The sequence below is a fragment of the Marmota marmota genome, unplaced genomic scaffold (assembly GCF_001458135.2).
Source record: "Marmota marmota marmota unplaced genomic scaffold, marMar, whole genome shotgun sequence".
Lineage (NCBI taxonomy): Eukaryota > Metazoa > Chordata > Mammalia > Rodentia > Sciuridae > Marmota > Marmota marmota.
In genome coordinates this window covers 13735024-13747224 of record NW_025999941.1, presented here as the reverse complement: position 1 = coordinate 13747224, position 12201 = coordinate 13735024, and the positions used below count along the sequence as shown (strand labels likewise).

Sequence of the window (12201 nt, the reverse complement as noted above, 5' to 3'; positions counted from 1 at the left end):
GTGTTCTCATGCACTTTCTTTTCCCTCTCCCTGGAATTTATTTCCATCCAAAATCATCTATCTTTTTTTGCTGAATTCTCATTTAGATTTTTCCCCAGAGATGTTACCTCCCTGGAGATATTTTCTAACCTCCTTGCTTAAAAATGCAGCAATCGCTCTACACTGACTGCCTTTGTTTCCTAGGGCTATAGTAACAAAGTATCACAGATTGAGTAGCTTACAACAACAGAAATTTTTTTGCCTCACAGCTCTACAATCTACAGGTTTGAAATCAAAGTGTCAGTAGGGCCATGCTCTCTCTGAAAACTACAGGGAACCCCCACCTCTCCTCTCCTTGGTTTCTGGTGGTTTGATAGTAATTCTTGACATTCTTTGTCTTGCAGCTACATAAGCCACGTCTCTGTCATCACCTGGCACCTCCCTGCATGTCTCTGTCTTTACTTATGGTTTGGATCTCTAGTATGCCCTAAGGTTATGTTTTGAAAGCTTGGTTTCCAGAGCAGCAGTGTCTAGAGGTGATCTTACCTGGTTGGTGGATTAACCCATTTGATGGATTAAAAATAGGTGAGACATGGGTGGAGGAAATAAGTCATTAGGAACTACATGTTGTCCCTGGCCCCTTCCTCTCTTTCTGTCTCTATTTCTGTCTCTCTTTCTTTCTGCCTCATGCTCCAAGAAGCCGACAGCTTTCCTCTCTCACTTCCTTATACCATGATATTCTGCATCACCTTAGGCCCAGAGCAATGGAGCCACTGACCATGGATCAGTGAAACCTCTGGATCCCTGAGTAAAATAAGATTTTCTTCCTCCAAGTTGTTTGTGTTGGGTATTTTTGGCTACAGTGATAAAAGGCTGATGGGTACACTTCATCTTTGCTTGTTATATCTTCAACAACTTTATTTTCAAAGAAAGTAAAGTTCCAACGTACTGGGGTTAGGAACCCAACATTTTTTTTTTTCTGAAGTGCAGGGAAAATAATTCAACCCATAACACACATCATTTCCTTTCCTACTCTGTTTCTCCAGAGCACTTAGCACTATTTAACCAACCATATATTTCACCTATTTTTTTTTTGTCTGTCTTTCCCCACCAGAATATAGACAGCATGAAGTCAGGATGTGGGGCTATGTTTATTGCTGTAATATATTAATGCCTGACCCCTTAATAGCATCTCAATAAACATTTGTCAAATGAATGCATTCACTCTGTTAAATTATGGCATTGAACAGGCCAATTAACATGTTGTGGAATAAAAATAATTAGGTAAATTCACCCTTATACAAAATCCTACAGAATGAGTCAGTGTTTATTATTTTAATACTTTTTAATTCAAAGAAGGGCATCTGAAGGAAAAGTAGAGGTCGATATCAGAAAAGATAGGAGTGAGCTGACCAGTTGGAGGATGAGTATATCATCATTGAGTGATTTATGGGTAGTGAGATATCTTTGGTCCCTTTGTCATTCTTCCACTTATCCTTACAATTAAGATGGAAAAATATTTTGCTTTGTCTAACATATTCTTGGAACTATGTATATACTTTGTATATACTATGTATATACTTTAACTCATTTAGAAATAATATATTCTTAAAAAATGTATCCCTTGCATATTATTATACCCATTTTTCAGAAGCAAAAAGTGAGGAACAACAAGGTTGAGCAGCCATGTAAGCCACAGAGATAATACATTACTAGGATCTAAATTCAGGCCAATGGGACCAAAACCTGTGTTCCTTCCCTTGTCATATGACTTCAGATTCTACTGGGACCAGAATTTCATAGGAAAGGTTGTAAACTGACCCACAAATGATTTTTCAGACAGGTGATTTGGCATAGAACATCACTTTTGGTAAGTACCCTTCTTACCAAAACTCATGGATCAACCTTATATTTTGGCACAATGGAAAGCCCTAGTGCCAGCCTGCCCAGTTCCTGAGAAGGGCCAAATGATATGGACAGGCCAGCTCTGGAATAGGCATCAGATGATAGAGAGTCAAGGCACCATTGTGTGGTCATGTGTGAATCACCGAAGCGCCTCTCAGCCACATCTCTCCTCTGCAGAGCAATGATGATGCTCATAAGAAATCACATGTGCCTTTATTCTGCCTTTTAAACAATATCTGTGCAGTCATACCAGCTCAGTTTTTGTGGTTTGTGGTTTCTGTTGAGTTCTCTGCTAAAATATCATCAAAATTTCTTGTTTGTGGTGTAGGTATCCTAGGACAACCTGCTGACCTTAACTCCTCTACAAAAAAATCTGTGCATCCAGCCACTGAGAACTCCAAGGAAGCAGCAGTAGTCTAAAAGGTAGTGTTTGCTTCATTTTAAATTTTTTTCAGAGGGTCTGACATAACTGAACTGCTACGGGCAAACTTATAATAGTAGAACATTCGTATGTACATATAAAATAGAACTTTTAAAATGGTAAAATTCAGGTCTAGATTCCCTTGGAGAATTTACCCTGTCTCGACTTCTATTTGTAGCTGCCATTAAAAGTTGGAATATAAATATTATGTCAGTTAAATAAAAGAGTGATGACTTCACTTTATGAAAGAAAGCTTTGCCTTTGCTTTCCATGAAATGTAGCTTAACTGTTGCTTGATTGATATGCCATTATATCATCCTCACCCCACAGACAGTTACACATATTTAATAATTTTTATGTATAAAAAGTAAGGTTAAACAGTTACAATGTCAAGTTGTTATGCCTTATGGTGGCTTTGAGAATGATGGTGAAATTGAAATGAAATGAGTAGCACCAGGAGGCGGCTTCTGCCATGAGCCATGTCTCCTAAAATGGCTTGGGATCATTCTTGGTAAGAGGAAGTCCTAGTGGTATCCAGTGGGACAAGGAAGGCTGGATTTTATCAAAAGGTTCAAAGATCAGGTAAAATGATCTCTTGCCTTTATACATCTTTGAATGGTGACATTGGAAAAGTTGAACGTGTTTTTTTTTAAATAGCAATCAAGGAGAAGACATGCACTATTGAGGGTCAGAAAACAGTACTCCAAAAGTGTGAGTGTTGGCATGCTGAGTATTTTGAGCTGAAAGATGTTGGTAGGGCCTCAGAAGCAAAATCTTTTTTGACTGTATCCTATTCCCCTCTCTCCCCAGGCAGGCCTTAGATACTGGAACCCCTCTCCCTCAAAACCAGCCGTAAAACCTAGAAATGTTTACTCATAACTTTCCCCCAACATCTGTGTAAGAGCTGGCCATAAAGAAATTCTCTGGCCTACCTTGTCTGACAGTCGGTCATCCCAGAAAGGTCCTGTTTTGTACATGGGAAAAAGGAATGCCGCAAAGAAATACCTAGAAGAATTGAAACCCATAGGCCCTGCTGAGTTTCTTCTCTTTGTCTCTCACTGATAGGTCATTCCCATTTTGTCCAATCTCACTTCTATACAGCTGTCCATTTTCATCAGATCTTGGCATTAAAAAAGCCCAGTTTTCCTTGTGTCTCTGGGCTTTCATTTCTGAAGGCTCCTGTGTGGCATACAACATTTATTAGGTAGATTGGTTTACTTTTCTCCTATTAACCTGTCTTTTGTTATTTTGTTAGAGGAGCATTGGCTGTGCCCCTTATAATGGGTGTCCCATCTTTCTCCCCCTGCAGTACTAAGCTGATAAATTCCTCAGCATGGGGTCACTGGGCTGTGCTCATTTAATCCCACTTTTATATAAATACTCATATCCTTTTCCATCAGTCATTCTCATCTCTCCTCCTTCAATAGTGTGTCCCACTCCTGGGTCTTGGCAAACAATTTTGCATGATATATACATATTTATTATATGATATACATATATGTTAGCCTCATGTGCCAGAACACAATGATGTTGTGTTTTCTTTCTTGCTTCCAGTTAAGACCCAGTCTCCTGTAACCTGTATGCCTAACCATCCGTGACCTGCCTTCCTTTTTCTCTCATCCAATGGTCATCTAAAACCCATGCCAAGTTTATGAAGTCAGGCAAGACTGCACCTAGAATTTGTAGGATTGTGAGACATTGCTGTATCTTCTAGAAGTACTCACCAAGTTCAGGTTGTGTTGGGATGAGGCAGGTATCTTCACTTTCTAGTATGCCTGGCTTCTTTTTAGTGAATCATGTACCCATCTAGAGAGTTTCCCTGGAAATGAGAGAAGGTTTAAAAGTAGGAAATTCAATGAACTGAAATTGAGCATCCTAACTAGAGTCCTTGAATGGCATTATTTGATCTTTCTGTTATTATTATTCTGGTTAGTGTTTTAAGCCCTGAAGCAAGGCAATTTTTAAAGTGAAAGCTGTCAATACAAAATATATATCTGAAAGAGTAGGATTTGAACATCAGTAATTACTAGAAAAAAGAATTGTAGCTTATTTTCAAGTTTTAGAAACCTTTCTTATTCCTCCATACATAGAAAGACTTCTCTACTAACAATAAAGGGCATGTGCCTAATGATTTCAACTACTCCCATTTTTTAGATTTCAGCTGATCAATGGGAGATATCAGTCAACTCTCTTAGCCTCTCTGAACTCTGGTTTCTTCTTCCATAAAATGAGGCTAATTATAGGAAAGACCTCATGGAATGGCTATGCAAGATTAAATGATAATTTATGTAAAGTGGTTAAGAAGGTGTCTTGCAGGCAGAGGCTCTCAAGAAATGGAAGCCAGAATGATTATTATTAGAAGGAAATGTTCACTTACCAACTCTGTGTTGTTGTGGAAGGATTTTCAGTATTTTATTTCTCTTGGAATATTACCTATTGCAATCTGAAACTCTAAAAGTAAGGTAAAATAATGTGGCAAAGTACCATGTAGATATTTTTGATAGTCATAATTTTGTGCAAACAGCAATGCTTTGAGGTTAAATTCTGCCAATCTAAGAGCCACGTCTGAGTAATATTTTATCATTTAACTTTGTGCTGTGCTTTCATTTCAAATCCACCAATGTACTTGGCAAGATGATCAAGGAACACCTAATTCCAACTTCTGTTTCTTAAACTAAAACCAAATATTACTAGATGAGGTAGTAGATGGAGGTTAAACATTTTTCAGAGAAGAGGTAGGAAATGCAAAGGAATATTTCCTTAATGTTTTTATTTGTTTCTACTTCTTTTATGGATATGTAAACTCTACTGGATTTAACATTCTCACAGATATCAACTGTAATATAGACCTCCTAACAAATATCTGGAGGCCCTAGAAAGTAAAAATAAGAAGACAGATTACTTGGGGGAGTTGAAATTCAAAACTCAGAAGTAAGTTTTTCATTTTACAACTTTTAGACTGAGACCAGGCTGAAGTTAATGTCACCTGGGATGGCTAACCCTCAATTTAAAAACCTGTATAGAGTCTTTGAGGTTTGAAGACCCAAACAACAGAATTCAGGTAACATAGACACTGAAAAATGAGTTTTGAATCTGTTGAAGAAGAGAGACAGAGAAGAGAAGCTCCTTCATCTGTTTATAAACATTAACCAAATATTTGGCCGATACCTGAACCATGTATTCAAGAGCAGATATAAGTTAGCACAGTTAAAAATTTAAAAACTGAGTTGAATTTGACCTGCCATCTGAGGTGATTTTCAGTTTGCATATAACTAAATTAATTGCCTGCTAAAATTCTTCTGAAAACTAAGGCAGAATTCAGAATTTCTTCACAATAACATTTATATAGTCATTGATACAACCCCAACTTACACAAATATGAAGGAACAAGAAAATGACCAATTTTTTAAATATTTATTTTTTAGTTGTAGTTGGACACAATACCTTTATTTTATTTATTTATTTTTATGTGGTGCTGAGGATTGAACCCTGGGCCTTGCACATGCAAGGTGAGCACTCTACTGTTGAGCCCCAGCCCCAGCCTGAAAATGACCAACTTTGCTTTTTATCTATTTATTTATTTTGGTGCCAGGGATTGAACTCAGGGGCACTTGACCACTGAGCTACATCCCCAGCCCTATTTTTGTATTTTATTTAGAGATAGGGTCTCACAGAGTTGCTTAGTACCTCTCCATTGCTGAGGCTGCCTTTGAACTCGCGATCCTCCTGTCTTAGCCTCCCTAGCCGCTGGAATTACAGGCGTGTGCCACCATGCCCGCTGGAAAATTACCAATTTTGAAAAGACAAGTATAAGACACTGATTCCAAGATGACCAGGCTGTTGGAGTTAGTGAGCAAAGAGTTTAAAGTGGCTGTGATAACCTTGCTTCATGAAGATTATGAAAACATACTCACAATGAGTAACATGGTAGTAAATAGCAAGTGAAAAAAAGAGAGAATTTTAAATTGAGCCAATGCTGCTGCCCCAGATGCTACTATCTTGCCGGAGGTCTCTTCTCTGGGCACCGCCATGGTAACCTTGGAGGCAACTTCCGTGGCTATCTCCATGGTCGCAGCTGCTACACGGAAGTCTCCTGTCAATCATCTGCTGCCTGCACCACTATTGCCATTGCTACTGCCTCTGATTCCGCTGCTGCCAGCTTCAGGTTGCCTGGAGGTCTTCTTTCTGGGTGCTGCTGCCACAGAAGACATCTCTGCCCCAAATGTAACTAAAGCCAACACTGCTGCTGGAGATTGTGTGGTGACACTGCCCCCACAGCTGCAGCTGCCACTACTGCTGACCCCCTGCCTGCCTCCAACAACCACCGCCACTACTGCTGCTACCATAGCCTAGAGGACTGCTTCAGGGGAGATTATAGGTTTGTAGGCATGTGGCTGCACCCATTTTGGGACACCAGCCAAGAGCCTGGGGCCCAAGTGACAGCAGGTTTACTACCACAAGAGCCTCTGTCTGGGGACTCCAGCAGAGACCTGCAGGTCCAATGTGGGGGTGACTGTGGCTTTGGAGGAGCCTTGGGTCTTCCTGCTGAGAGTGCTGGTGGCCCTTGTCTTGCTGCTGCATTTCGGGGTTGCTTTTTTGCATGAGTGTATTCCTAGTGGTCTCTCTGAAAGTAGGAACAGCACTTGAGATCTTAGGATTGCAGTGTGGCCAAGCCTGAGGTATCTGAAGCCCAGGTTGGTGGGATAGAGACTGTGTTTGGTGATCCCGAGATTATCAGAGACAGGGCTGAGAAACTGTTGAACACTGACAGAGACAGTTTTACTTTCCAGCAAGATTTATTTTATTTTATCTTTTGATTCACTAATCTCTCTACCATATTTGGAACAGGATGTTTTTTATGCATCAGTGTGTGGAGGACAATGATATATGAATGGTGTTTTGCATTTTTGTTGTACTCTTATGTCTTTAATTTTTTTCTCTTTGTTCACATTCTTCCTCTCTCTTGTCTATTTTCTTTTCAACTTTCCTCCAACCAACAGCCAATCTGTGTCAGCTCCTTTTCCACTCTTCTGTGAATTTTTACTTCTAGCTTTTCTCTTTCTTCCTCACAAATATTGCATACTGTACTACCTCTGTTCTCTCAATCACCATTTGAAATTGTAAACCATTTTAACAAATTTTCTGTTTGTACTATAGATAGTTATTGAAGTCATCATTTTGGTTTAATGATGGTTTAATGCAAGAAAGCAGTAGATACCTTACTGGGAGCTATTAGGTTTAAGGCTGTATGTTGTGTACACTAGGTGCTGTTGATATTGGTCTCACCAGTAAAGGCGAAGCACTAGAAACCTCCAGGGACACTATAGGTCTACAGGGCAGAATTTATGCTGCCTTAGACCCATACTTTTATATGGGAAAACATGCTAACAACATGAAAAAACAAGGGAATAAAGCACCTCAAACAAACCAAGATGCTTCAATAACAAAAGCTACTGATAACACAGTAGAAGAAATGTCCACAAAGGAGTTCAGATTGTACATAGTTTAACTGATATGTGAAGTGAAGAATAGTATAAGGATTGAAATTAAAGAAAAAATACAGGAACTGAAAGATCACTTCAATAAAGAGTTAGAGATAGTGGGGGGAAAACAAAACAAAACAAAACAAAAATCAAACAAACAAACAAAAAAACCCAACCAAGCAGAAATCTTTGAAATGAAGGAATCATTAAACCAAATTATAAATTCAATAGAAAACATCACCAACAGACTAGACCACTTGGAAGACAGAACCTCAGGCAATGAAGACAAAATATATAATCTTGAAAGTAGAGTTGAACATGCAGAAAAGATGGTAAGAAACCATAACAGAATATCCATAAATTATGGGATAACATGAAAAGACAAATGTAAGAGTTATTGGAATAGATGAAGGAGCAGAGATACAAACCAAAGGAATGCACATTCTTTTCAATTATATAATAGAAAATCTCCCAAACCTAAAGAATGGAATGGAAAATCAAATATAAGAGGCTTACAGGACCCCAAATGTACAAAATTACAGCAGACCCACACCAAGACACATTATGAAATGACTAACACACAGAATAAAGATAAAATCTTAAAGCCTGCGAGAAAAAAAATCAAATTATGTATAGAGGGAAACCAATTCAGATATCAACGGATTTCTCAGACCAGACCCTCAAAGTTAGGAGGTCCTGTAATAATATATTTCAAACTCTGAAAGAAAACTGATGCCAACCAAGAATTTTATATCCAGCAAAATTAAGTTTCAGGTATGAAGATGAAATTAAAACCTTCAGTGATAAACAAAAATTAAAATAATTCACAACTAGAAAGCCTACACTACAGAGCATTCTCAAAAAAATATTCCATGAAGATGAAGTGAAAAAAAAAAAAAGTGAAAATCAGCAAAGGGAGGATCTACATTTAACCAAAGGAGTCAAATCAAAAAGTCAAATTAAAAACCAGAAATAAATCAAAATGACAGGGAATACAAATCATATCTCAATTATTACCTTGAATGTTAATTGCCTAAACTAATCAACCAAAAGATACAAACTGGCAGACTGGATTAAAAAGCAAGACCCAACAACTCACCTTATGGGCAAAGACGTCCACAGGCTGAAGGTGAAAGGATAGGAAAAAACTTTTCACTCATATGGATTGTGTAAAAATGCAGGGGTTTCCATTCTCATCTCAGATAAAGTAGACTTCAAACCAAAGTTAATCAGAAGAGACAAAGAAGGACATTTCATACTTCTTAAGGGAAGTATATATAACCAAGATATAACAATTATAAATATTTTTGCTCCGAACAATGGAGCATATATGCATGTGAAACAAACCCTTCTCAATTTCAGGAGTCAAATAGACCACAATATAATAATACTGGGTGGCTTTAACACACCTCTCTCACTACTGGACAGGTCTTCCAAACAAAAACTAAATAAGGAGAGTATAGAACTAAATAATCCAATCAATAATTTAGACTTAACAGACATATATAGAATAGTTTATCCATCAATGAACAAATATACTTTGTTCTGAGCAGCATATGGCTCCTTCTCTAAAATCGACCATATCTTATGACACAAAGCAACTCTTAGTAAATATAAAAAATAAATAAATAAATAAAAACAGAGTTAATACCCTGCATTCTATCAGACCACAATGAAATGAAAGTAGAAATCAATGGTATAATAAAAAATAGAATCTACTATAACGAATGGGGACTAAATAATACACTTATTGAATGATGAATGGATAGTAGAAGAAATCAAGGATGAAATAAAAAATATTCTTAGTGGTAAATGAGAACACTGATACAATATATCAAAATTTCTGGGACACTATGAAGGCAGTACTAAGAGAAGAGTTTATGGCATTGAGTGCATTAGTTAAAAGAATAAAAAGTCAACAAATAAATGACCTAACACTACATCTCAAAGCTCTAGAAAAAGAAGAACAAATCAACACCAAAAGCAGTAGAATACAGGAAATAATTACAATCAGAGCAGAAATTAATGAAATTGAAACAAAAGAAACAATTGAAAAAATTGACAAAACAAAAAGTTGGTTTTTGAAAAAATAAAATAGATAAACCCTGGCCATGTTAACAAAGAGAAAAAGAGAGAAAACTCAAATTATTAAAATACAAGATGAAGAAGGAAATATCAAAATAGATACATCTGAAATACAGAAGATAATGAGAAACTATTTTGAAAATTTATACTCTAATAAAATAGAAAATATTGAAGACATTGACAAATTCCTAGAGACATATGGCCGACCCAAACTGAATGAGGTGGTCATACATGATTTAAACAGATCAATTTCAAGTAATGAAATAGAAAATGCTATCAGAAGCTTACCAACCAAGAAAAGCCCAGGACCAGATGGATTCTCAGCCAAGTCCTACAAGACTTTCAAAGACAAGTTAACATCAGTACTCCTCAAAGTATTCCATGAACTAGAAAAGGAGGGAACCCTTCTAAACTCATTTTATGAAGTTAATATCACTCTGATACCAAAACCAGACAAAGACACATCAAGGAAAGAAAACTTCAGACCAATATCCCTGATAAACATAGATGCAAATTATCAATAAAATTCTGGCAAATTGCATACAAAAACATGTTAAAAAGATAGTGCACCACAAGCAAGTGGGGTTCATCCCAGGGATGCAGAGTTGGTTCAACATATGGAAATCAATAAACATAATTCATCATATTAATAGACTTAAAAACAAGAATCATATAATCATCTCAATAGATGTAGAAAAAGCATTTGACAAAATACAGCACACCTTTATGTTCAAAACACTAGAAAAACTAGGGTTAGTAGGAACATACCTCAATATTATAAAAGCTATATATGCTAAACCCAAGGCCAACATCATTCTAAATGGAGAAAAATTGAAAGCATTCCCACTAAAAACTAGAACAAGATAAGGATGTCTTCTTTCACCACTTGTATTTAACATCATCCTTGAAACTCTAGCCAGAGCAACTAGACAAAAGAAAGAAATTAAAGGGATACAAATAGGAAAATAAGAATTCAAACTATCACTATTAGTTGATATTATGATTCTATATCTAGAAAATCCAAAAAAAATTCCACCAGAAAACTTCTAGAATTAATAAATGAATTCAGCAAAGTAGCAGGATATAAAATTAACACCCATAAATCAAACACATTCCTATACATCAGTGATGAATCCACTGAAAGAGAAATTAGGAAAACGACTCCATTCACAGTAGCCTCAAAAAAAAAAAAAAAAAAAAGAATAAAACACCTGGGAGTCAATCTAACAAAAGAGGTGAAAGACCTCTACAAGGAAAACTACAGAACACTAAAGAAAGAAATTGAAGAAAACCTCAGAAGATGGAAAGATCTCCCATGTTCCTGATAGGCAGAATTAATATTGTCAAAATGGCTATACTACCAAAAGTGTTATACAGATTTAATGCAATTCCTATTAAAATCCCAATGACATTCTTCATAGAAATATAAAAAGCAATCATGAAATTTATTTGGAAAAATAAGAGACCCAGAATAGCTAAAGCAATCTTCAGCAAGAAGAGTGAAGCAGGAAGCATCCCAATACTAGACCTTAAACTATACTACAGAGCTATAGTAGCAAATACAGCAGGGTATTGGCACCAAAATAGACTTGTAGACCAATGGTACAGAATAGAAGACACAGAGACAAACCCTCATAAATATAGTTATCTCATACTAGACAAAGGTGCCAAAAACATTCACTGGAGAAATGATAGCCTATTCAACAAATGGTGCTGGCAAAACTGAAAATCCATATGTAGCAAAATGAAATTAAACCTCTAACCCTGCACAAAAATCAACTCAAAGTAGATCAAAGGCTTCGGCACTAGAACAGAGACCCTGCACCTAATAGAAGAAAAAATAGGCCCAAATCTTCACCTCCTTGGCCTAGGATCTGACTTCCTTAACAAGACTCCTGAAGCGCAAGAAGTAAAATCAAGAATCAAAAAATGAGGGCTGGGGATGTGGCTCAAACGGTAGCGTGTTCGCCTAGCATGCGCAGGCTGCTGGGTTCGATCCTCAGCACCACATAAAAATAAAATAAAGATGTTGTGTCCACTGAAAACTAAAAAATAAATATTAAAAAAAGAATCAATAAATGAGATGGATTCAAATTAAAAATCTTGTTCTCAGCAAAGGAAACAATAATGTGAGGAGAGAGCCTACAGATTGGGAGAAAATCTTTTCCATATGCCACTTTTGATAAATCATTAATCTCTAGGACATATAAAGAACTCAAAAAACTTTAACACCCCTCCCCCCAAAAAAAACAACCCAGTCAATAAATAGGCTAAGGAACTGGACACTTCACAGAAGAAGAAATATAATTAATCAACAAATATATGAAA

The 12201-nt window shown here is 36.8% G+C and overlaps 1 protein-coding gene across 11 annotated transcripts in view; it reads left to right on the top strand.

The window, feature by feature from the left end:
- The window catches only part of Fhit (fragile histidine triad diadenosine triphosphatase), a 1420772-nt gene that overhangs the window by 390632 nt on the left and 1017939 nt on the right, over window positions 1-12201 (top strand). For all 11 annotated transcript variants that reach the window (XM_048801196.1, XM_048801195.1, XM_048801197.1 and 8 more), the window contains one exon: window positions 2213-2307. The gene's annotated coding sequence lies outside the window, so the exon portion shown is untranslated. The remainder of the gene's footprint in view (window positions 1-2212; window positions 2308-12201) is intronic.